At 41.0% G+C, this 24612-nt stretch overlaps 1 protein-coding gene across 8 annotated transcripts in view; it reads right to left on the bottom strand.

Moving 5' to 3' along the window:
• LOC126252467 (E3 ubiquitin-protein ligase CCNB1IP1-like) overlaps nucleotides 1-24612 on the bottom strand; it is a 185749-nt gene that overhangs the window by 146214 nt on the left and 14923 nt on the right. For 3 of the 8 annotated variants that reach the window (XR_007545845.1, XM_049953365.1, XM_049953399.1), the window contains exon 2: nucleotides 14583-14692. The exons of 3 other annotated variants lie outside the window; for them this stretch is intronic. The gene's annotated coding sequence lies outside the window, so the exon portion shown is untranslated. Of the gene's footprint in view, nucleotides 1-13940; nucleotides 14346-14582; nucleotides 14693-24612 lie in introns of all 8 variants that reach the window. 2 more of the 8 variants (XM_049953386.1, XM_049953378.1) reach the window with 2 other exon arrangements.

Here is a 24612-nt window from a genome sequence, read left to right as displayed (position 1 = left end):
CTGACGTGCATTTCCATTAAATTTTTTTTTAACATATCATGTGTTCTATTTCTTCACATTGGGAATGCTGTTATTCCAATCACAACACTCCGTGCAGTCAGACTTCTTTGTGTCACCTATACTTGCTTCACACAAAGAGAAAGACTGGGTGTGATGAAAGCTCAAAAAGTAGTAAGATTCCTTCACACAGTGAAAGTAAAATTATGTTCTACTACAAATTCAAAAGAACAATTTCAAATATTTACCAAAAATTGTGAAAAATATAATACAGAATAAAAATATCGGCCCTTGATGTTGTCATTTCGGTATTGATACATCGTGGAAAAGAATATCGCCAACATATATCACCATTTTTTGGAAAAAATATCGATATATTGAAATTTTATCAACAGCCCTAGTCAACGTATCGCTCTGCTGGCCATTGTCAGTTTTTGTGACAGCAGCTGCTACTTCTCAACCAACTAGCTATTCAATTTGCTCACTAAGGCTGAGTGCACCCCACTTGCCAACAGCACCCAGCAGACCAGATGGTCAGCCATCCAAATGTTAACCAAGCCCAACAGCATTTAACTTTGGTGAACTGACGGGAACTCGTGTTACCAGTGCGCCAAGGCCATTGGTCCCCTTATGATCTATATCTCTTAAAATCCTAGGGAACCAAAGCGCTGTGACAAGAGCAGGTAGGTTGGGTGATTGGATGGTTAAAAGGACCAAACTATGAGACCATCAGTCCACTTTTCTTCAAACAGACATGTGTGCATGACTGTAGACCAGAGACAGCCTACAATGCAAAACCTAGGGAAAGAATCCCCACGGCCTACAAAAGGTCAACAAGGCTCAGATAAGGGACAAAAAGAAGAAAGGGAGACAGAGGAAGAAAGGGAGGCAAGATGCCCCATCTAGGGAGCAGCCGGAAGCCCCTGAAAGCAGAGTGCAATGAGGGTATATACACCCGCAGCCCTGCCACTTACCAGAGGTACTCCACTCAGAAATTCCCTTGGAAAAATTAACAACACAGACAGGGAAAAAGGAGCACAGAGAGACAAAAGATGAACAAGTCTAACAGACGATGCAAGAGGCGGGACAAAAGTAAAAGAGCTGGTAGGGTGAGGACTATGGTGAAACACCAAGCCCATACAGCCGCAACCCAGTTTGGGCATAGGAGGAAACAGAGTGTTCTGCCAACCCCGCAATGGGGCAATGAGGGTAAGAGTGTGGTAAGAGCCCACTTCATGAATAAAATGTGAAACTAAGTCAACCATTGAGGCATCATCTCCTAACACCAAAGATAGTGAATCAGGGAGATTAAGAGTCCGCAGCAGGGTGGCTAGGTTGTGAGAGTCCAGCAAAATGTGTATCAGTGTAAAACAGGAGCCGCAACGACAATTGGATGGGTCCTCGCAACATAGGAGATGACCATGAGTGAGCCAAGTATGGCCAATGCAGACCCGTCTAAGGATGGTAGAGTCCTTGTGAGATGCCTGCATGGAGAACCTCCACAGATTCATAGTCTCATTTATCACCAATAGTTTGTTTGGTGAAGACAGAGTGAGCTATTCCATATTCCAGTCACCTAAAACTTGACAAGTAATACCACTCGGAGGTCTGTCTCCAGAATACTGATCTCAAGAGTCAGTTTATGTTAGCCAGTTTGGTCAGGCTATCAGCGAGTTCATTCCCCAGGATCCCGACATGGCCAAGGGTTCAGATAAAGGTCACTGAGCATACACACTGTTCAAGGGCATACAAGGAATCCTGGATAGCAATGACAAAGGAATGGTGAGGGCAGCAATGGTCAAAAGCTTGCAAACTGCTCAAGGAGTCGCTGCAGATGAGAAAGGACTCACCAGTGCAGTTACAGAAACACTCAAGACCTCAAGAGGTGGCTACCAACTGCACAGTGAAAATACTACAGCCATCCAGCTAGGAGCGCAGTTCAGTATGACCCATGCGAGTATAAGCAAAGCCTACATGACCAGCAACCATCGAGCGATCAGTGTAGACTACTTCTGAACTCCTAGATGCACCAAGGATGGAGAGAAATTGGCGGCATTGAACTTCAGGATGAACTGAGTCCTTTGGACCTCGTGATAGGTCAAGAGGAAGCTATGGCCAACAGATGTGCCACAGAGATGTACATGAGTGGGTCTAAAGGAGAGGTGGAAGAGGAAACAACGGAAGTTCAGAGAGGATAGACCGGATGTGGATTGCAATCATAATCCCTGATCTGAGGGATCTGAGCCGCTGTTGCAGGAACTGGATTACTGTGTTTGTAAAAGAGATGGTAATTCGAATGCTTAGGGGAGCTGCGAATGTGGGTAGCATAATTGACAAGCTGTTGTTGGCACCTGACCCGCAATAGAGGGATTCCAGGCTCCACGAATAACCTCTTTACAGGGATAGTTCAAAAGGTTCCTGTTGCAAGTCAAATCCCACAATGGTGTAGTGGATCCAGTATCTGCAATGCTGAGGATGATGCTGAACCGTACCCCAGACTCTCATAATCAAGGCGGCATTGTATCAGGGCTTTGTAAAGCTGCGGAAGGGTAGTGCAATCTGTGCCCTAGCTGGTGTTACTCAGACAGCAGAGTGTATTAAGGTGCAGCCAGCTGCTGGCTAATATGGGGAATCCCCATCAACCAACAGTAGAAGACCAGTCCTAAGAAATGATAAGTCTGTCCTCACCACATTGAGTTGTTGGTCATCGAGGTAACATTCTGGTTTGGGAGAAGGGTATGACATCGACAGAAGTGCATAACCCGAGTCTTGGCGGCTGAAAACCAAAAGTCATGGATGAGGTCTCATGCCTTTCAGAAGGATCGTCGAGCAGATGCGCAAAACTATAGACCTATATCTCTGACGTCGATCTGTTGTAGAATTTTAGAACATGTTTTTTGCTCGCGTATCATGTCGCTTCTGGAAACCCAGAATCTACTCTGTAGGAATCAACATGGATTTCCAAAACAGCGATCATGTGAGACCCAACTCGCTTTATTTGTTCACAAGACCAGAAAATATTAGATACAGGCTCCCAGGTAGATGTCATTTTCCTTGACTTCCGGAAGGCGTTCGATACAGTTCCGCACTGTTGCCTGATAAACAAATTAAGAGCCTACGAAGTATCAGACCAGCTGTGTGGCTGGATTGAAGAGTTTTTAGCAAACAGAACACAGCATGTTGTTCTCAATGGAGAGACGTCTACAGATGTTAAAGTAACCTCTGGCGTGCCACTGGGGAGTGTTATGGGACCATTGCTTTTCACAACATATATAAATGACCTAGAAGATAGTGTCAGAAGTTCCATGCGGCTTTTCGCGGAAGTTGCTGCAGTATACAGAGAAGTTGCAGCATTAAAAAATTGTAGCAAAATGCAGGAAGATCTGCAGCGGATAGGCACTTGGTGCAGGAAGTGGCAACTGACCCTTAACAAAGACAAATGTAATGTATTGCGAATACATAGAAAAAAAGGATCCTTTATTGTATGATTATATGATAGCGGAACAAACACTGGTAGCAGTTACATCCGTAAAATATCTGGGAGTATGCGTGCAGAACGATTTGAAGTGGAATGATCATATAAAATTAATTGTTGGTAAGGTGGGTACCAGGTTGAGATTCATTGGGAGAGTCCTTAGAAAATGTAGTCTGTCAACAAAGGAGATGGCTTACAAAACACTCGTTCGACCTATACTTGAGTATTGCTCATCAGTGTGGGATCCGTACCAGATTGAGTTGACGGAGGAGATAGAGAAGATCCAGGGAAGAGCGGCACATTTTGTCACAGGGTTATTTGGTAAGCGTGATAGCGTTACGGAGATGTTTAGCAAACTCAAGAGGCAGACCCTGCAAGAGAGGCGCTCTGCATCGCGGGGTAGCTTGCCGTCCAGGTTTCGAGAGGGTGAGTTTCTGGATGAGATATCGAATATATTGCTTCCCCCTAGTTATACCTCCCGAGGAGATCACGAATGTAAAATTAGAGAGATTCGAACGCGCACGGAGGCTTTCCGGCAGTCGTTCTTCCCACGAACCATACGCGACTGGAACAGGAAAGGGAGGTAATGACAGTGGCACGTAAAGTGCCCTCCGCCACACACCGTTGGGTGGCTTGCGCAGTATAAATGTAGATGTAGATTAGATGTAGACGCACCTTTCGTATGGCACATTGCAGCTGATGTTGTGCGACACCCACACTAGAGGAACAATAGCAGAGGCAAAAGCCTTCAGCATACAAGGAGGACGATATTGAGGACCCACAGCTACTAGAAAGAGATGGACATTCAGTACAGAGCCCTGTGGGACTCCATTCTCTTGGATATGGGGGTGGGGGGGTATTGTGGGGAGCACCGACTCAAATCAGGAACACACAGTGTGACAGGAAGTTCTGGATGAAAATCAGGAGAGAACCCCACAGACCCCACTCAGGTAAGGTAGCAAGGATGTGGTGTCATCTTTTGTGGGTCGAAGAAGACGGATATAAGGTGTTGACGTCGACCAAAAACTATTTGGATGGCAGCCAGGTAAACCAGAATATCAGTAGTGGAATGGCCTTGGCAAAAACCACCTTGGGATGGAACCAGAAGACTCACGCAGCCAACACAGCTCAACATTTATTAGGTGGTGGACCCACATACGAAGCCATTTAAAGGCAACGAGGTGCTCCATTGTTGGATGCTGCATATGGCATTGGAGAGCCCACCTGTGATTTCTAATGGCCTCGGCAATTTCTGAGGTCTACCAAGGTACTGTCTTCCGAATGGCGGATCCCACAGAACAGGGCATCACTCAGTCAGCTGCCGACAGAATGACTGCTCTTGGACTCTGGGCAGCCATGTCAATAATTCCACGTGGGGGGAGTGGAGTGGAGGTGGAGGTGAAAGCATCCTAGTCGCTGTTGTTGAGGGCCCATCTTGATGGGCACCCATGGCAACATCGCTAAGAGAGGGACAGGAAAATGGGGGAATAATCTTCGTTGCTGTAATTTTCCAGTTGCTGCACAGCTGAAATGGGTCTGGGATGAAACTTCCTGGCAGATTAAAACTGTGTGACAGATCGAGGCTCGAACTCGGGACCTTTGCCTTCTGCGGGCAAGTGCTCTACCATCTGAGCCATCCAAGCAAGACTCACAACCCGTCTCCACAGCTTCAATTCTGCCAGTACCTCGTACTATAAGTGCACACTCCACTGCAGAGTGAAAATCTCATTCTGGGTCAGGGGTGTCCTAATCTTGGCAGTGCTACTCCTCTTCACTGCAGGTGGGGTAGTGGCACAGGTGGACTAGCAACTGGAAAGTGGAGTGTTATTCATCAGGGAAGAAGATGTTATCCACATCAGCCATAACTGCACATTAAGGCTGACATACAATACATGGGAAATGAGGAATGAAGTGTGCAGGTTGGAGGAGGCGTTTTCAAAATTACACTGAGAGGCAGAGAGGAAAGGAGTGTTCTGAGGATGGGGAAAGGCATGCTGTTGTGTCAACGGAAGAATTCCACCATTGTTAGAAGTAACAGGTTGCAATATGCACAACTTGAGTGATCCAGACTGGTGAAGACACATGTGAAATTCAATTATTTTTGTGTGAGACGGACAGCCAGGGATACCCATGGGACATCCTGGAGCCACAAACCTGTTTTCAACAAACAGGGCTACATGTGGTCAATTACTATGAGCACAGAAGACTAAGAGGGGCAAAGTGACTGGAACTGCACAATGTGGGTTGCTGATGAACAGGACAACTTGTGACATAGGGGGCTGACATTTCACCATCCAGCTATTGTTGTGGGGATTCCCTGCATGAAAACAACTCAGCCACTGTTGTACTGGCTAGATATCCCACTAGGGATACTCCCAGCAAGAAACCAGAGTGACGTTATGTCTATAATACTGTAGAAGCTGAACTCAATTTCTCCCTGAATCAAATCATAGCAACCTGGGAGGGTCATATTTCTTTGAAACAGATGCTTCAGCACTTGCAGCAGTACCGGGATAAACAAAGTCATATGCTCATGACTATGAGTGTTTTGATGTCTGGCACCATAATAACTCTGGCTCTGTTCTATGCAACCTTCATCTACCTTGAGCTGCTCACCTGTTTGATCCCTGGTACACCAGGTACCAGTAGACTGGACCACCTGTTGAGCACACGGTACCATTAAGTGAAAAACAAAGTGCCAATTGGAAAGATAAAATAATTTTCTGCTATTATCTGTAGTTGTTCTATATTTGTTGGTGATGGTATTAGAGAGTTTGTCATGTCACACAAACATTTACTGTGACTGATGGTATGAATTTGCTTCTCAGTAACTGGAGTGATGGTTAACAAGGGATGTGAATGATTTAAGGCACATTAAAGATTTTCCAGGGGTTATGTGGAGTAGTAGAAGTCAGTGTTAACAGTTGTATTCCATTCTATGTAATTTTGTGGAGAATTTATCAAGCCAAATTATTGATAAAGAGTTATTAAGGTTTGACCAACTAGAGCGGAAAATTTTATAATACTACCCTTTTAGTTTATAAGTGGTCATTTAAAGAAGTTACTAGTAGTGTGTAAATGAAAAGCCAGTGGGCTGAAGTCACATGTTTAGTACCCTGTCAGTGAAACTTCTGGTTTAAACAGACTAATTTCAGAAAAATGTGCTGTACACAATTATCAGTGTGGGAATGTATATTGAGACTTTTCAGAATGACCATGACCTAAACCCAGAGATGGGTAAGACAAAGAGGGGAACTGTGTAGTGCCATCACTATTTTTTGAGGTACTTAGTAAAACAGTCGCATTGCCACAACTGTTGCAAAAGGCCCAAGGAAGAAAGCAACCGCAGGCATGGCCAATACACTATAACCTCAGATGCAGTAATGAAATAGTTGATGTCCACACAGCACTCCTAGCCAGGGGCCAGAAGCTCAATAACATTGGTACAGCAAATGGCAAAGCATAACAGCATTGGCTGGGCGGTTACGACATCTCACAGCTGCAGGCTTTTTCTCGTGTACATGGTTGGAAGCAGTGCTTCAGCAAAACAAGAAGATGCCAAACTTCTAGAAATATCCTCATTTTTAGCCAAGACATCTCAGTCTGGCAGCACCATCTATGAGGAGAGAACTACACCAGGCGACATGATTCTGCAAACAGCCACCACAAGACCTAGTCTCCATCATTGACAGGCCTGCTGTGGACTTGGCACATTCTAGCTGGTGGGCCATCTCCAGGCACAACCAGCTGCTTTACCACCTACACCATACCTTAACGCGTAAGGGCAAACACCATTGCTGAAGGCTGTATAAAGCTACAAAAATCACAGTGGGACACCGCGCCTACCGTCATATCATGACCTGAGTTGCAGAGCTGTGCCCAGATGCTACACATGTTGCTGTGGGCCCCGCATTGTCAGCATTCCTGCTCAGCCGCTGACACCAAGCCAGCCACTGGCCACTGTGACATCGGCACCGCTGCACTCACTGCTGTCAGGACCCAACTGGGTGGGGTGGGCGGAATGGCAGGTTGCTGCCACAGAGCATCACTGCAAGAGTTGTAATTTGTGTGCTAATAAAAGTGTATGACTATTAATTATGTTTCCTTGAGCACCCACTGGTCATTATTCTGATTATTGCCCACTGCCTCAACTCAATCCTGCCACCATGGAGCTCATCCACACTGAGCGTCTACAAATGTAAAGAAAACCAAAGAGAACAAGACTGTTCAAGGCTGAATCAATACTGTGACCCACAACCTTGGTGTATGGGAAATAAGGAGAGAGAGAGAGCAAAACTACTGTGGCTATGTCATCCCACCAGAATTCTATTGTACTCCAACTTCCATTTACATAAAATTGTATCTATAGCTAGGTCTCAAATGTCTTTTCTCAGAGCTAAAAAATGAAGTCACACACACACAGACACACACACACAGAGCAAAGACAGAAAGAGAGAGAGAAAATTGTATCTATAGCTAGGTCTCAAACATCTTTTCTCAGAGCTAAAAAATGAAGACACACACACACACACACACACACACACACACACACACACACACACACACACAGAGAGAGAGAGAGAGAGAGAGAGAGAGAGAGAGAGAGAGAGAGAGAGCAAGAGAGAAAGACAGAAAGAGAGAGAGAGAGATTGATAGGAGTGAGGCCTGCTGTGCCAGGTGGAATGGATGAAAGGAACAAGGAAGAGGGGAGTGGGGAAGGAAATGTTGAAGGAGAGAAAAGGTGGAAAGGTGGTGGATAAAGGAAGGACAGGCAGCAAGGGAATGTGACAGGAACATGGCATCGCCAAGCAGGAGAAGACCACCCTATACCACTGTCTCTTCCTCTTCTCTGTAGTTGATAGTATAATTGGTATTATGTTAACTTTATCCTGATGCCACATGTCTTTGACTTCCTCAGCCAGCTGGACGTTTTTTTCAATTTTTTCTCCTGTTTTCTTCTGTATATTTGTTGTATTGGGTATGGATATTTCAATTAGTTGTGTTAATTTCTTCTTTTTATTGGTGAGTATGATGTCAGGTTTGTTATGTGGTGTTGTTTTATCTGTTATAATGGTTCTGTTCCAGTATAATTTGTATTCATCATTCTCCAGTACATTTTGTGGTGCATACTTGTATGTGGGAACGTGTTGTTTTATTAGTTTATGTTGTATGGCAAGTTGTTGATGTATTATTTTTGCTACATTGTCATGTCTTCTGGGGTATTCTGTATTTGCTAGTATTGTACATCCACTTGTGATGTGATCTACTCTTTCTATTTGTTGTTTGCAAAGTCTGCATTTATCTGTTGTGGTATTGGGATCTTTAATAATATGCTTGCTGTAATATCTGGTGTTTATTGTTTGATCCTGTATTGCAGTCATGAATCTTTCCATCTCACTGTATATATTGCCTTTTCTTAGCCATATGTTGGATGTGTGTTGATCGATGTGTGGCTGTGTTAGATGATACGGGTGCTTTCCATGTAGTGTTTTCTTTTTCCAATTTACTTTCTTCATATCTGTTGATGTTATGTGATCTAAAGGGTTGTAGAAGTGGTTATGAAATTGTGTATTTTGCTAGTTTCTGCTCATTCTATAAAGAATTTTCTTAAATTGTCTACCTGTCCATAATGTAGGTTTTTTATGTCAATATATTATTATTATTATTATTATTATTATTATTATTATTACTATTATTATCATTACACAGAGCCTATGAATGAATATCTAAAAAATACTGAAGCTGGTCACATGTTCACATACTACTGTTACGAAATCTACGGAAGGAGGTAGAAGGACAGGGGAACTACCACTAGGTGCTAAATGGTTGGAATCCATGGCTCTTCACATAACATGCAGTTCAGAGGCTTGTCTGCTCTGTAAAGTAAGATAGCTGATATGTGCCATCTCTCCAAAAAGAGCGCAACGCTGGCACACATACATACAATGTTTCGGGGCACACCGTTCATCATACACTGTTGAACATGGATCTCCACAGCAGACCACTCCTACATGTTCACATGTTGACCGAATGACATAGTCAATTATGACCTTCATGTCGGCTCTTTGGGTCAATCGTTTTGCTACACTTGGTTGCTGATTGTCTCCACAAATGCCATCATTGTGGTGAATGGCAGCTCGAAACCTGCAGCATGTCACGGTTGCAGGTTGGTGCAAGCAGTATTATGCTATGGGAATTTTCTCCTGCGCTTGCATGGGATCTGTGGCACTAATGGAAGACACGCTCAAAACGTGCAGCATGTTACGGTTGCAGGTTGGTGCGAGCAGTATTATGCTATGGGAATGTTCTCCTGCACTTGCATGGGATGTGTGGCACTAATGGAAGACACGTTGACAGCTGCATCCCTTCCTGCTTGATGTCTTCCCTGATGGCTACGCCACCTTTCAGCAGTATAATTATCCAGGTCTCAGAGCCAGAACCGTGCTAAACTTGTTTATGGAGCATTATAACGAATTCAGGTTGATATCGTGATGACTAAATTCACGTGATGTAAATCCTTATGAACATCTCTGGCTATCGGGCACCATCACCGCACATGCAAATCAGCAGCCTGTTATTTATGACAAAGACATGACCTGTGCATAGATGTCTAATGCCACATACCTCCAAAAACTTACCAGCAAACTGCCCAGTCGCAATGTTTTGGCTCATCAGTGTAGAATCAGACAATACCTAGCTTCATACACATGATGAATTATAGCTTCATCGTGAGAGATGCTGACACATGAGCCACCCAGCTACTTCAACCAAGTGATGTTGCTAACTTACAAGAGATGAAACAATACATTCACTATTACAAGTTAAATCACATTTTTGCCGTGTCACAGGCAATAAAACTTTGTACAATTTTTTTTTTGTTTTAATAGTTTATTCCCATATTAATTTCAGCCTCATATCAACAGGGCTTTTTGAAATAAATGAGATTACATAAAGCACCAAATTTATTACGTAAAAGTCAGTGAACAAGTTTGATGACGTATCTAGCCTTTCAATAACATAGTAAAACAATTTCTGTAAAATACTTTACATAATAATTTTCATTTTACTGGCGCTATAATTTATGTTAAATGATACTTTCATTTGTTTTAGTGTCTGAGTGACTGATGGACTAAATATGGTATATGATTTGTGAATCTTTGCAATTGTAAGTAACTGCGTGTATAACAGTGTGAGACTGTGAATACATGTTACACGTATGGACCACATACATCAGGGTAATTGTGAAATGTAAGAAGCCAGTTCATGGTACTTTTTAATTATACAAGGACTATCCAGAAAGTAACAGACATGTTTGTCTATCACGGCAGTGGATGGGGCTACAGCCGCCATCTCCGTGCCATAATGTTCCTATACTAACTACACATCCAGCTGTGTCTGTGTCTCTGCTGCTTTGCTTTCTGTGATGTGTTAAAATTTGCACTGTAATGGAAAATCCCGGGACTTGTTACAAGCATCCTGTGATTAGCTTGTCTGGGTCTCTGCTGCTTTGCTTGCTTGATTAGTTAAAATGTGCATTGTAATGGAAAATTCCATCATTTGTTACATGCATTCTGTGATTAAGTTTTTGTTGACAAAAAACTGCACACCAATTGAAATTTATCATGACCTCTGTGATGTCTCTGGAAAAGAAATAATGAGTGAAAGCTAAGTGAGCCAACGTAGCATTGATTTTAAAAATTTCCTTACTAATGTTCATGATTAGGACCGCACTGGATGGCCTAGCCTTATGACTGAAGAACTGGTGATGAAAATCAACAACGTAATTCATGAAATTTGTCATTTCATGATTACGGAACTTTCACAACATTTCCCCAAATTTCAAGGAGTTTGTCGCATGGAACAGTGGCAGAGAAGTTTGGTTACAACAAATTTTGTGTTGGATGGGTTTCCAAAACCCTAATGAAAGACTGGGAAAACAGACTCAGTGCAGCACTGACCTTCCTTGAAGGTTATCAGAAAAATGGTAAAGTTACGATCGTATTGTAACAGGGGCGACAACTGTGTGAAACATGTTAACTGTGAAACAAAAAGGCAGTCATTGGAATGGGGACACACAAATTCTCCCAAGAAACCAAGGAAGTTTTTCCAAACATTGTCAGCAAGAAAGATCATGGCTACTGTGTTATGGGACTCTAAGGGAGTGATTCTCATTGATTTCCACGAATGTGGCGCACAACAATTAACGCAGAGGGGTATTGTCAAACACTGAAAAATTAGGTGGGTGATACAAAACAAGCTTCGTGGAAAAACTGGTGCAAAACTTTTGTTTTCTCACGACACCACACGTCACACATGCCCAATTGTATGACAGAGCACCTATGGGCTTTGGATGGGAGGTGTCTTGATCATCCACCATACAGCCCGGATTTGGCACCGAGTGACTACCACCTCTTCCCAGCAACATCGCTTGCAACACAACCCTTTGATAATGATGCCAAACCATATACCATTATAAACCAGTAGTTTCAATTGTAGGGGGAAGATTTCTATAGAGATGGTATTGAAAAACTTGTGCCACAGTGTGATAAGTGCCTCCATTTGAATGGAAATTATGTAGAAATATAGCTTAAGAGTGTACTTGCCTCCATTTGAATGGCACTTATGTAGAAATATAGCTTACGAGTGTACTTTTAAAACATATATAATAAAATTTGGTTTCTCCATATTGTTACTTTCTGGACAGCCCTTGTAAAATGTTCTTCATGGGATTAATTTTCTTTTATTTGCTTGCCTGAAACATGTTATTCAACATTTTGTCCAAAATAATTTGGTAACATGATTGGTTCAAGACAGAAAACATGGGCTGGTGTAGATCAAAATCGAAAGCTGATTGGGTGCATTGGAATTCAGCCAATTAGAAGGGAGAGATTTTGCATGCAAAAGATCTGTAAGCCAGATTGCAATTGGGAATCAAAGGGGAGTCAGTGCTGTGCTCCTGCTGTGAGCATGTAAACTATAGCTTTATTTCAAATAACTAAAATCCATGTGGCGTACTATTCGACTGTAACTGAGACCATACAGCTGAAGTGAACATCTGCGAAGTGCTGTGCAAGCAGTCTAACCAAAAACATGTTTGTGTCCATTCGGTGACAGGTCAGGGAGAAAACATAAAACTGGCTACTAGAGAGTGTACGCGTGAAACATATATATTTGTACATAAATATGATAATACATGGAATTATTCATTCAATGACTGTCATTTATTTTGTAGTCAGGCAGATCTGAAACTTGAAATCATTTTTGCATCCTGTCAACACATACATTGCAACTAGATTTCCTTAAAACTTTTCTTGTCGAGAACATTATATGCTGGCACGTGTCTGTGAAGAAGTCAACCATTGTTAAGTGACTTTTTCTATGTACAGCAGCAAACCCCACTGCTGCAGTGTAGGCTAGTTTCCACAGAGTGTGTTAGTTGTCAGTGTTTTCTGATGTTTGGACTGATGATAAACGACAAGTTGACTTTTATTTCAGAGCTGAACCTGCTTCTCATACGATTTATTCCCTGTAACAATACTGTGTTATGGGGCAGAACAGATCTTCTTCAACACAAGCTGAAATGCTGGCAGAATTGGCAATGAGATGCAATGGAACGATCACCACTTTTAAAAAATATTTCCCTGACAAATGCTTGATGATTACACAACCACAGCTCCATGGCTATACTGAAATGGCAGTTCATAAGTGACAGTGTGATGCTGAGCAACAGTGACAATTTGAGTAATGAGCAAGCTGTTATTAATTTAAAATGACTAATCTTTTTGTTGTACCATACTCAAGTCTTCAAGTACCTAGTCTATTTTAAAATACACAACCACAGCTCCATGGCTATACTGAAATGGCTGTTCATAAGTGACAATGTGATGCTGAGCAACAGTGACAATTTGAGTAATGAGCAAGCTGTTATTAATTTAAAATGACTAATCTTTTTGTTGTACCATACTCAAGTCTTCAAGTACCTAGTCTATTTTAAAATCATGCTGCCAAACTTCATATAAAATGTTTCATACACCTTTGCTTGTGATCTGGTCCTGTACTGTGATTTAAAATGACTTGCTTAGTCTTCTCTGTATCAGAGCCATTAACACACACTCAACAGACAGTCAAATGATTGCACAGTTTAGATGCAATTACAGTGCAGCGGCTGTGGCGACATGAGCCACGTGGCAGTATCCATGCACCTGTTCAGTGTAACTCCTTTAATGTAACTGAATGCAACACTTTCCAATTGCGCATCTGTAGCAGCATGGCAGCAGACAAATGAAAGTGATGTGCTACTTGACAGGTTGGCAGTGGGTTGCTTTCAGTTACATCAAAGAAATACACTTCGACAGGCACACAGCTACTGCCGTGCAGCTTGTGTCCCCACGGTATCAGTACTATAATTACATCTTTTGACTGCAGTGTTGTCTGCACTTTGTGCAAATACCACAAAGTGAGGATTTACCATCTGACAGGAAGTCACCAGAGTTTATCATGGAGGTGAGAGGCAGCATGCCATCTCTCAGTAACAGTAGACCATTTGTTTACAGTGTGAGATATCTGAAAAATTGATTACAGTGTGAGATATCTGAAAAACATGCTGGCAATAACAACAGTCTAACATCCTCCATGTCGAAGCAGGTCAAATAGCATGGGCAACACGTCATTTAGTGGTTTTGTTTCATCTTCTTGAAAAGTAATGCCATGGCTACTCTGAAGAAAGGCCATAGCTACCGGTCTTAACACATCAAACTCGAGATGGCGGCAGTTCAAATTACTGGCTATATGAACCAAAGATATCATGCTGCGTGCTCAATGGCACCACATCCGTCAGACCAAGTGCTCGGCCAGTATGATGATGATACACTGACTGAAAAAAAAAAAAAAATCACAACACCCAAAAATAACTAATTTAGAGTAATGAAATTTCGGGAATAGATTTGCCTAGCTAACAGACTTAAGTGATTTATACTGCAAGATCACAGGTTAATGTAAGAGAGATATGAGCCACTGCAAATGTGAAATGCTAGTACATTAATAAACAGTGTAACCGCCACAATGTTGAATGCAAGCATGCAAACGTGCATGCATTGTAATGTACAGGTACCGGATGTCAGTATGTGGAATGGAGTTCCATGCCTGTTGCAATTGATCGGTCAATACAGGAATGGTCCATGCTGTTTGTGGATGATGCTGGAGTTGCTGTCTGATGAGGTACTATAAGAATATGAATAAGAATAAGAATCTTTATTAGCCGTTCAGTATTTTCTTATACAATGGGCTTCGTCAATAAGTTCAATTACAGTATAAAGATGGTTATATTCTCATAACAATTTATATATAAATCATATGAATGTTAGTGTAGTACATTAAGAATTTTATATATTGTTAATTTTACAATAAAAAAGAAAACATTATACAGATTTATATTAAGCAGGGAGTATTCATGTTGATGACATTATGTCATTATCATATACATGTTGATAACACTATGTCATTATCCTAAGCTATTGATACAAATTTAGGCCCTACTACGGGCAGAGGTACCTTTCTCTATGTTAAAACAGCAAATCTGCCATATTACAATCTTTATATTCATCAACTGAGTAAAATGCTTTACCTTTGAGCCATTGACCCAAGGTTGTCTTAAATTTACTTTTAGATACTGTTTGTACAATTTTAGGGAGCATATTAAACAGTTCAAGGCCTACATATTTATAACTATTATGTATCTTCGACAGTCTAGAGTATGGCAGATCAATTGTGTGGTTTCGTCTTGTATTGTGGGTGTGTGGGTGTGGACAGATGACCTAAGGGGATATTGAGCTATGTTTTCTTTTACGTGTAGTAAGCAATAATAGATGTACAAACAAGGAACTGTCATGATGTCAAGTTTTTTGAAATGTTCCCTGCATGTATCCCTAGGAGATAAACCCACTATATATCGAAGAGCTTTTTTTTGCCATCTGAAAATTGATATTGAATTGGGAGAATTTCCCCAGAGCAGAATACCATATGAAAGATGGGGGTGGATGTAAGCAAAATATGAATGCAGCAGTAAGTTTTGGCTGACATTGGTTGGTTGGTTGGTTGGTTTGGGGAAGGAGACCAGACAGCGTGGTCATCGGTCTCATCGGATTAGGGAAGGATGGGGAAGGAAGTCGGCCGTGCCCTTTCAGAGGAACCATCCCGGCATTTGCCTGGAGTGATTTTAGGGAAATCACGGAAAACCTAAATCAGGATGGCCGGACGCGGAATTGAACCGTCGTCCTCCCGAATGCGAGTCCAGTGTCTAACCACGGCTCGGTTGGCTGACATTACTCCTAAGCTTATAAAGTAGGAGCATAGCACGTGCAAGTTTAGAACAGACGTATGTGATATGTTTATCCCAGCTAAGTTTCTGGTCAATCATCATTCCTAGCAGTTTAACGGACTTATTTTCTTTGTTTGGTACCTTCAAATTAAAGAATATTTCCTCAGTTTTTGTTTCATTTATGAATAAGGAGTTCGCACTAAACCAATGAACCGATTTTTCAAATATTATATTATTTTTTTCTCGTACAGATTCAAGAGTCTGACCTGAATTGATAAAAGTTGTATCGTCCACATAGAGGACTGTTTTACAGGGTAAATACTGTGGCATATCATTAACATACACTACAAACAGGAAGGGCCCAAGTATGGAGCCCTGTGACACACCTCTTTTTATTGTTTGTGGGTTTGACAGCTGCCCATTTACACTAACAAATTGTACTCTGTTGCTTAAGTGGGATTCTAATAATTTCAGGGTGTCCTCTTCCATGCTGTAGTGTATTAATTTCATGATCAAAGTACTATGAGATACAGTGTCAAACGCTTTACTCAGGTCTAGGAGAGTAGCACAGGAGATTAATTTATTTTCAAATCCATGATATATATCACTAACAATATTTTCAACCGCTTTAACTGTGGATAGTTTAGACCTGAATCCATACTGTGAGTTACTTAACAAGTTATTCCTCTCAAAATAGTGATTCATTTGTTGGTGAACACAGTCTTCAATTATTTTAGATGTTACTGGGATTAATGAGATAGGGCGATAGTTACTTGGATTTGATTTCTCTCCTTTCTTAAATATGGGAATAGTTACTGCTATTTTCAAACAGTCGGGGAAAATCCCTTGCTGTAATATACGGTTAATAAGAGTGGTTAGAGGGGACAGAAGATCACTTGATATCTTCTTTATGACAAAGTTTGACAGACCATAGAAGTCCTCTGCTCTGGAACTACTTAGTTTGCCTATTGCTTTGCTAACATCATTTTCAGTTACTGTTGCCCAGCAGAATTTATGGACTACTTACTTATTTGAACCTAAAAGAGTTTTAGCATCAAGCATGGCATTGAGGGGAGACAAATCTTGTTGTAAACTGAAGTTAACAAAGTGTGATTTTAAGATATCTGGGGCTATGGGTATAGCTAGTTGAGTTGTTGGTCTATTTATTTCACTTTTAATTACTTCCCAGACAGCTTTACAGCTGTTTCTGGATTTAAGAATATAGTCATCATTCGCCCTATGTTTTGCCAAACTTATTTCAGATCTATAAATTTTTCTTATTCTAATGTACATCTCTTTGTATTCTTTGCTGTTATGAGATCTGTTCTTAAACATAAGAAGAATAATCCCGATGCTGTTGAGGTACGGTGTAAACCAATTATTTAGTCTCTGTGGTTTATGAGCTTGGTTATTATTCTGTCTTTTTACTAATCTGGGACAACACTCATCAAATATTCTTGCAATTTCCTCTATAAATAATTTGCTTGTGTTATTCACACACATATCTTTGTATAAGATGTCATTCCAGTTAACTGACCTTAATCTAGTTCTAAACTCTCTTATGTTGCATTCATTCATAGGTCTAACAGTTTTGTGTTGTTTATCTGGAATGCTGACTGGAACTGTAATCCATAGGCCATCATGGTCAGCTAGACCTAACTTGACTACTCCAATTTCAACATTATTTTCATGGATATTACTTATTATATTGTCTAAGCATGCATTATATCTTGTAGGCTTATCATTTAGACAATAGCAATCAAAAGCTCTTAGGCTATCCAAGAATTCCAATATGATATGACTCTGTACCCTGATATCCATATTAATATCACCAAAAATTATGATTCTTTGGTATTTATATTTAGGCTTAGTTAGTAAGACTAACAGTTTTTTTTTTTTTAATTTACTATAAATTCATATTCACTAGAAGATGGTGTGCGATATACAGATGCAACAACAATATTATGTTTAGTTATATGTACAACTGCAGCCTCAAAGGTGGTGTCTATACACAGGTCTGTGACATCAATAGTAAAGTATTGTAGATTTAGTCCATTCTTAATATATATTGCAACACCCCCATGTCCAATTGTTGATCTACAGTAACTACTAGCTAAGGAATAACCAAATGGAATATTGAGGTCAATTTCTGATGAATATAGCCAGTGCTCATTTACACTAAGTATACCACAGTTGGAAGTTTCTAACCAGTACTGCAATTCTTCCAACTTCTTTCTTAAAGACTGTATATTAATATGTAAGAACAGAAGACTATGTTCGCTAACCCTGGGCAGTAAAGATGTACCATATGTGCCCAACTGTGTTGCAATTTATCGGACAATACAGGAATGGTGTATGCTGTTTGTGGATGATGCTGGAGTTGCTGTCTGATGAGGTACCACATGTGCCCAACTGGAGACAGATGTGGTGACTGAGCAGGTCAAGGCAACATGTCAACACTCTGCACAACTTGTTGGGTGAGCATGAGGGTGAGCTTTATCCTGCTGGAGAGCACCCTCTGGAATGCTTTCCATGAAAGGCAGCTCAATAAATCGAACCACCAGATTGATGTATAATTTTGCAGTCAGCGTGTGTGGGATAACCACAAGAGTCCTCCAACTGTCATACAAAATCGCGCCCCAGGCCATAACTCCAGGTGTAGATCCAGTGTGTCTAGCACACAGACAGGTTGGTTACAGACCCTTCATTGGTCCGCTTCTAACCAACACACGGCCATCACTGGCACTGAGGCACAACCAGCTTTCATCACAAACACATCAGACTTCCGCCATGCTGCACAATGAGCTCTCACTTGACACCAGTGAAGTCACAAATTATGGTAGTTTGGGGTCATTGCAATGCACGCTACAGGGTGTCTGGCTCAGAGCTGTCCTTGAAGTAACCAATTTTTAACAGTTCATTGAGTCACTTGGTGCCAACTGCTGCTCAAATCGCTGCTGCTGATGCAGTACAATGCACCAGAGCTATATGCCGAACACGATGGTCTTCGCTCTCTGTAGTGCTAAGGGGGTGTCTGGAGTCCAGTCTTGTGACCACCGCTGCCAGCAATCATGAACAGTGGCTATATTCCTGACAAGTCTTCCTGCAATTTTGCAGAAGAAACATTCAGATTCTCGTAGCACTATTATAAGACCTCCTTCAAACTCAGTGAGGTGCTGACAGTGGTGTCTTTGTCGCCTTAAAGGCATTCATGACTAACATCAACTCACTATGTCAAATCTCAAAGCAAGTAACATTCATGACCATCACAGAGTGTATTTAAAGCAAGCCTGATTTCCATCCTCTTAGTGGCAGTACTAACACCATACTTACGCAACAGGTACAAAATTTGAATACAGAGTGTCTTTCAGATGCAGAAACATGCCTATCAACTTTCGTTTAGTGGGGTGCACTCAACACTTGTGGGGACAACTGAAGAGCTACTTGACTGAGAAATGGCGGCTCTGGTCACGAAAACTGACAATAGCGGGAGAGTGGTGTGCTGACTGCATGCCCCTCCACTTCCGCATCCAGTGATGCATATCAGCTGAGGATGACATGGTAGTTGATCAGCATCATTGGGCGTTCTGAGGCCTGTTTGGACAGAGTTATGTTAAGTATATTCAATTTGACATGTTAGTCCATGCTGCTTCAACTCTATACCAGAGTTTATCAATATTAGTGGCTGGTTAGCGCTGACATGCCAGTCTCTTGGCAACTGATGACCAGATGTTTGTAATGGGTGAGAGATCTTGAAAAATGCTTGTCAGAACAAGAGTCGAACACCCTCTGTACAGAGCTAGGTCAGGACATCATGGGGAACATGTGGTCTTGCATTATCTTGTTGAAAGGTAATGTCACAGAGACCATGAAGATAGGGGGCAGCCACTAGTCATTACATGTGAGAAATGTGACTGCTACAGTCCAAATTACAGTCTATGTGAACCAGATGTCATCCTACTGAAAACCAAATGGCACCAATGCCACCACAGGAGGTGCTGGACCTGTGTGACGATAACAAATTCAGTCCAGCATGTTCAATCTTCTCAGAGCATCCTCACAAAAACATTTCCATTACGATGCTATTCACAAAATTGGAACTCACTCTGACAGATGTGATTTTAGAAAAATGATGTGGTGCCACTCTTATGTCTAGTATTATCACTGGATGTAACTTGCTCCGCTGTTGCATGAAAGTAAGCCACCTTTCTCTATAAAGAGTCACGGAAGGTTGTGCCCTTAGTTGGAGGGGAGGGGTTAAAGTGAGTAACAGGCACAAAATGGCATTTTTATGCTGGAAGTTTCAATTTTTCCACATGTGCCCAAATTTCAATTAAGCTACATTAAATTACCTAACTTTTCCTCACTCCTCACTTTTGATTTGGATGGCTTAGTCCAGTTATTCATATGTTTCAGGGATCACATTTGTATTATCTCACTAAGATCTGGAGTGACTCAGTTGATCTACAAACATAATAAATTTTCTTTGTGAGTATGTGACTACATGCTAGTTATTTACATTTTGATTGATTTCTACATTAATGTCAATCTACATTTATAATTAGTATTGCTCCATGAGTAGGAGAAACTGCCTCTCCCACTGTCTGTCAAGAACTTTCATTCACAAGAATAAAGGTCAATTACTTTTATAGTTGCATACTTTGCTTCTGAGCAAGAGAGAGTTAATTTGTGAATACTGAAAGCCACTGTTGTTCTTAGGTTTGTATTTGTGAATGTTAATATTTTTGCAAATGATGGCTTGTTCTTCACTACACATTTCATAAGGAACTAAATGTATTGTGTGACTGTTGCCAGTATGGGTAGTCTTTTTCTTTTTTTCCTTCTACAACAGTTTGAGGACTGTGCACTAGACATTAGCTGTACAGCATGTTTCTATGCAAATAATAGTTTATTTCTAATTTTGAAATTGTCATAAAACATTATTCTGCATTTTATGCAAAGATTGAAAATAACAACTCACCACATACATGAGGTATTGAGTGAAGACAAGCCCCTAAACAAGACAAAATATTGATAACTTTTTGTCAAACTCTTCAGAACTGATAGAACACACATATGCCAGCATGGATATGTTGTCCAGGCTGACTATGTGTCGGCAGCGCAATCTGATTGGGTTGGGGAATCTGGGGTGATTGCAGTGGGTGAGAGGAAAAAGGAGGAGGACGAGAACAGGAGAAAATGTTAGGGAAGGTGGCGGACAGCTGGAGGAGAGAGGCAGCAGACACAGTTGATAGGAATGTAGCACCAGTGAGTTAATTCTAGCCACATACAAGGGGAGTTAGGGTGCAGCATACAATGGCATGGAGGAATAGATTGGGTGCGGGATACAGAATGAAGAAAGAGGAAGACTGCGGAGAGCAAGATGCAAATGTAAGGTGGGTGACATTAGTGTCATGAAGCAGGAATGGAGATGCGTGCAGGGAACAGGCCAGCGGATACTGAGGCAAACAGGATTACAGGATTGAAAGATGTGTTACAATTCAACTCCCATCTACATAGTTCAAATAAGTAGTGTGATGGAAGAATCCAGATGACAGGGGTTGTACAGAAGCCACTGAAATCAAGCGTGTTGTACTCAGCACAGTTTTCCACACTGGGTGGTCGGTTCTGCTCTTGGCCACTTTGGTAGTGGCCATCATTCAGCTGAACAGTTGGTTGGTGGTCACGTCCACATAAAATGAAGTACATAAGAATTGGTATAATCCATATCACTTCATGCAGGGGGGGGGGGGGGGGGGGGTTACCTTCATAGTCTCAGATATTACTGAATTTAGCGTATGTTAAAATTCAGGAGTACGTAAGAAACATATATTTTTTTTGTTTTCTCCAAAAAAAAAACCCTGCCCCAAGGTACAGGCTTCCAAAGATGACACTGCAAACACCATTTTGAAGATGCGAATTTCAGAAATTTTTTAAAATGTTGTAACTCTGTGACAGTTCTAGATATTTTGTTAGAGGTTTTTTTATTTGAAGGATAATTGCTTTATGATTACAATGGTATCCTCCGTTTGGACATATCTATCAAAGTTCTTTTATTGTCGCCTTTTTAATTTTTTTATAATTTAAAGAAAACAATTTTTTTTCAGAAATGCCTATCCAGAAAAGTTAGATTTTTTCTGTTGATTAGCACCATGTAGTACTATATTCTCTGTAAAGGAGAGCTTCCACTTATAAGTTGGACAGGTTTTATTTTAAAAAATCTTTTTTTTTAACTTTCAAGAATAATGTATATCTTCACTGAAGTTGCTTCTTTCTAATTTCTTTGTTACAAAGATTATTTCTATTGTCTTTGTTGCAGTTATTTCTTATCACTTTCTTTGTTGCAGCTATTTCTTTTCACTCTCACTGTTGCAGATATTTCTTACACTTTGTTGTAATTTCTTGTCAGTTTCTTTGTCGTGGTTGTTCATTGCATATTTCTGTATTGTAGTTGTTCAGTGCTAATTTATTTACAAGAGAGGCTTCTAAGAAATCTGAGACCATCCAGTGAGTTCTGTGTTTTTGTGAGGAATTTGCCATTTGACACAGTTGCAGTGGGTTTTGTGAAAAGGACTGTTTGAAATACTTCTGACTGGGGCCACAGGAGAATGAAATGTGCTGACTATTTGCATATCCATAAAAGAGTGATATATAAGACAAACAAAAAAACAGACTTTGTTCAGGTTGGGAATAAGTGTTCGCATTTGAAGACTGTTTCAAAGTGAAGATGTTTCCAGTGACAACTTTTTGTGTTCTAAATGTTTTGGCAGAATAACAACAATAATAGTACCTGAACAAGGTGAAGCCTCCCATGGTGCAGATGATACAGATTTTGCACCAATAGAGGAAGAATTAAATATCATGAATCAGTCAACTCCAGAGGTAGATGTTAGTCCTGTTAAGAAACCGAGGTCAGTGAAGTCGAAGCATAAGCTCTATGCATTAAGAAAGCACACAGAAATTCCTAAAGCTATGGATGAATATATTACAGCAAAACTGACCACAGTCTTCAAAGTAGAAATTCTATCTTCAGAAGAAAATGAACCAAAGCATTCTTGCACCTCTTGCAGGAATTATTCACAAATGTCAATTCAGCTGCTGAAATTGTGCATCCTTCAGTGAAAAGGTGCAGTTTTTAACTATTATTCCAGAGACATTTTCAAAGAAAACAATTATGAACCATGTTTCATCAGTATCAAAGTAAATGGTAGACAAATAAAAAAATCTGAGGTCTGTAAAATTAGTCTTTGGAAGAACACATCCCTATTATGGTCATCCTGTAGAAGCAGCTTAAGTTCAAATAGTGCAGTCATTTTATCTGAAAGATAAATGGGACTGTTCTCACCAGAGTGCCAACAAAAAAGACACTGTAACTGTAGCAGTTGAAGGTCCAAAAAGTTGTGAAAGTGAAGAGGTACATGACTCACAGTATTAAAGAAACATTTGCAATTTAGAAGAGCAATTATACAACTTCACATATTGGAAGATGAAAATTTTATGCACTACAACCTAAGTGGGTAGTTCCACACCCACCTAGAGATGTCTGTTTATGTGTGTACTGCATGAATTTTGAACTTTGCGTGGTAACTTTGAAGAACTTACTGGAGCGGTGACATGACATCTTGGTTGTGTGTGTGAAGTCATTAGTAGTCTGTGACGTAAAGCGAGACTTATTCATTTGAAGAATGTGGTGACTGCCCTGGAAAGGGAGGACTGTCTTTGCAGACACTTGGCCTGGAAGATGTAGCAGATAACTCTGCAGAAATCACATATGTGACATAGGGAAAATAAACTAATTAAGAAAACTGTTGCTTTTCACAGTTTCACTGATAAACTTGGTAAATGGTCAGTTCAATCAGTAACACACCAGCATCTGAAGAAACTGCAACAACAACACACTGCAGAAGTGTAAGGGTGTGTAAAGGCTGAAGAACTATGTTTTGTGCTTCACTGTTATTTTGCTGAGAACTGGTATGTAATCCTCCTACAAAAAGTACAAGGGTATCATTGGGGTAACGACCAAGTTTCAATTTTTACAGGAGTGACATATTTTCAAAACAAGACCACAATTATTGCAGTTATAAGTGATGACACAGGACATGACTCAGCACATGCTTTGCTGGCAGTGCGCAAAATTCTTCAACTGCAAACAGGGGCAGAGAAGATCATCATTATTTCTACATCTACATCTACATTTATACTCCGCAAGCCACCCAACGGTGTGTGGCGGAGGGCACTTTACGTGCCACTGTCATTACCCCCCTTTCCTGTTTCAGTCGCGTATGGTTCGCGGGAAGAACGACTGTCTGAAAGCCTCTGTGCGTGCTCTAATCTCCCTAATTTTACATTCGTGATCTCCTCGGGAGGTATAAGTAGGGGGAAGCAATATATTCGATACCTCCTCCAGAAACGCACCCTCTCGAAACCTGGCGAGCAAGCTACACCGCGATGCAGAGCGCCTCTCTTGCAGAGGCTGCCACTTGAGTTTATTAAGCATCTCCGTAACGCTATCACAGTTACCAAATAACCCTGTGACAAAACGCGCCGCTGTTCTTTGGATCTTCTCTATCTCCTCCGTCAACCCGATCTGGTATGGGTCCCACACTGATGAGCAATACTCAAGTATAGGTCGAACGAGTGTTTTGTAAGCCACCTCCTTTGTTGATGGACTACATTTTCTAAGCACTCTCCCAATGAATCTCAACCTGGTACCCGCCTTACCAACAATTAATTTTATATGATCATTCCACTTCAAATCGTTCCACACGCATACTCCCAGATATTTTACAGAAGTAACTGCTACCAGTGTTTGTTCCGCTATCAT

This window comes from Schistocerca nitens, chromosome 1, assembly GCF_023898315.1.
Source record: "Schistocerca nitens isolate TAMUIC-IGC-003100 chromosome 1, iqSchNite1.1, whole genome shotgun sequence".
Taxonomy (NCBI): domain Eukaryota; kingdom Metazoa; phylum Arthropoda; class Insecta; order Orthoptera; family Acrididae; genus Schistocerca; species Schistocerca nitens.
This window is presented reverse-complemented; position numbering and strand designations above follow the sequence as displayed.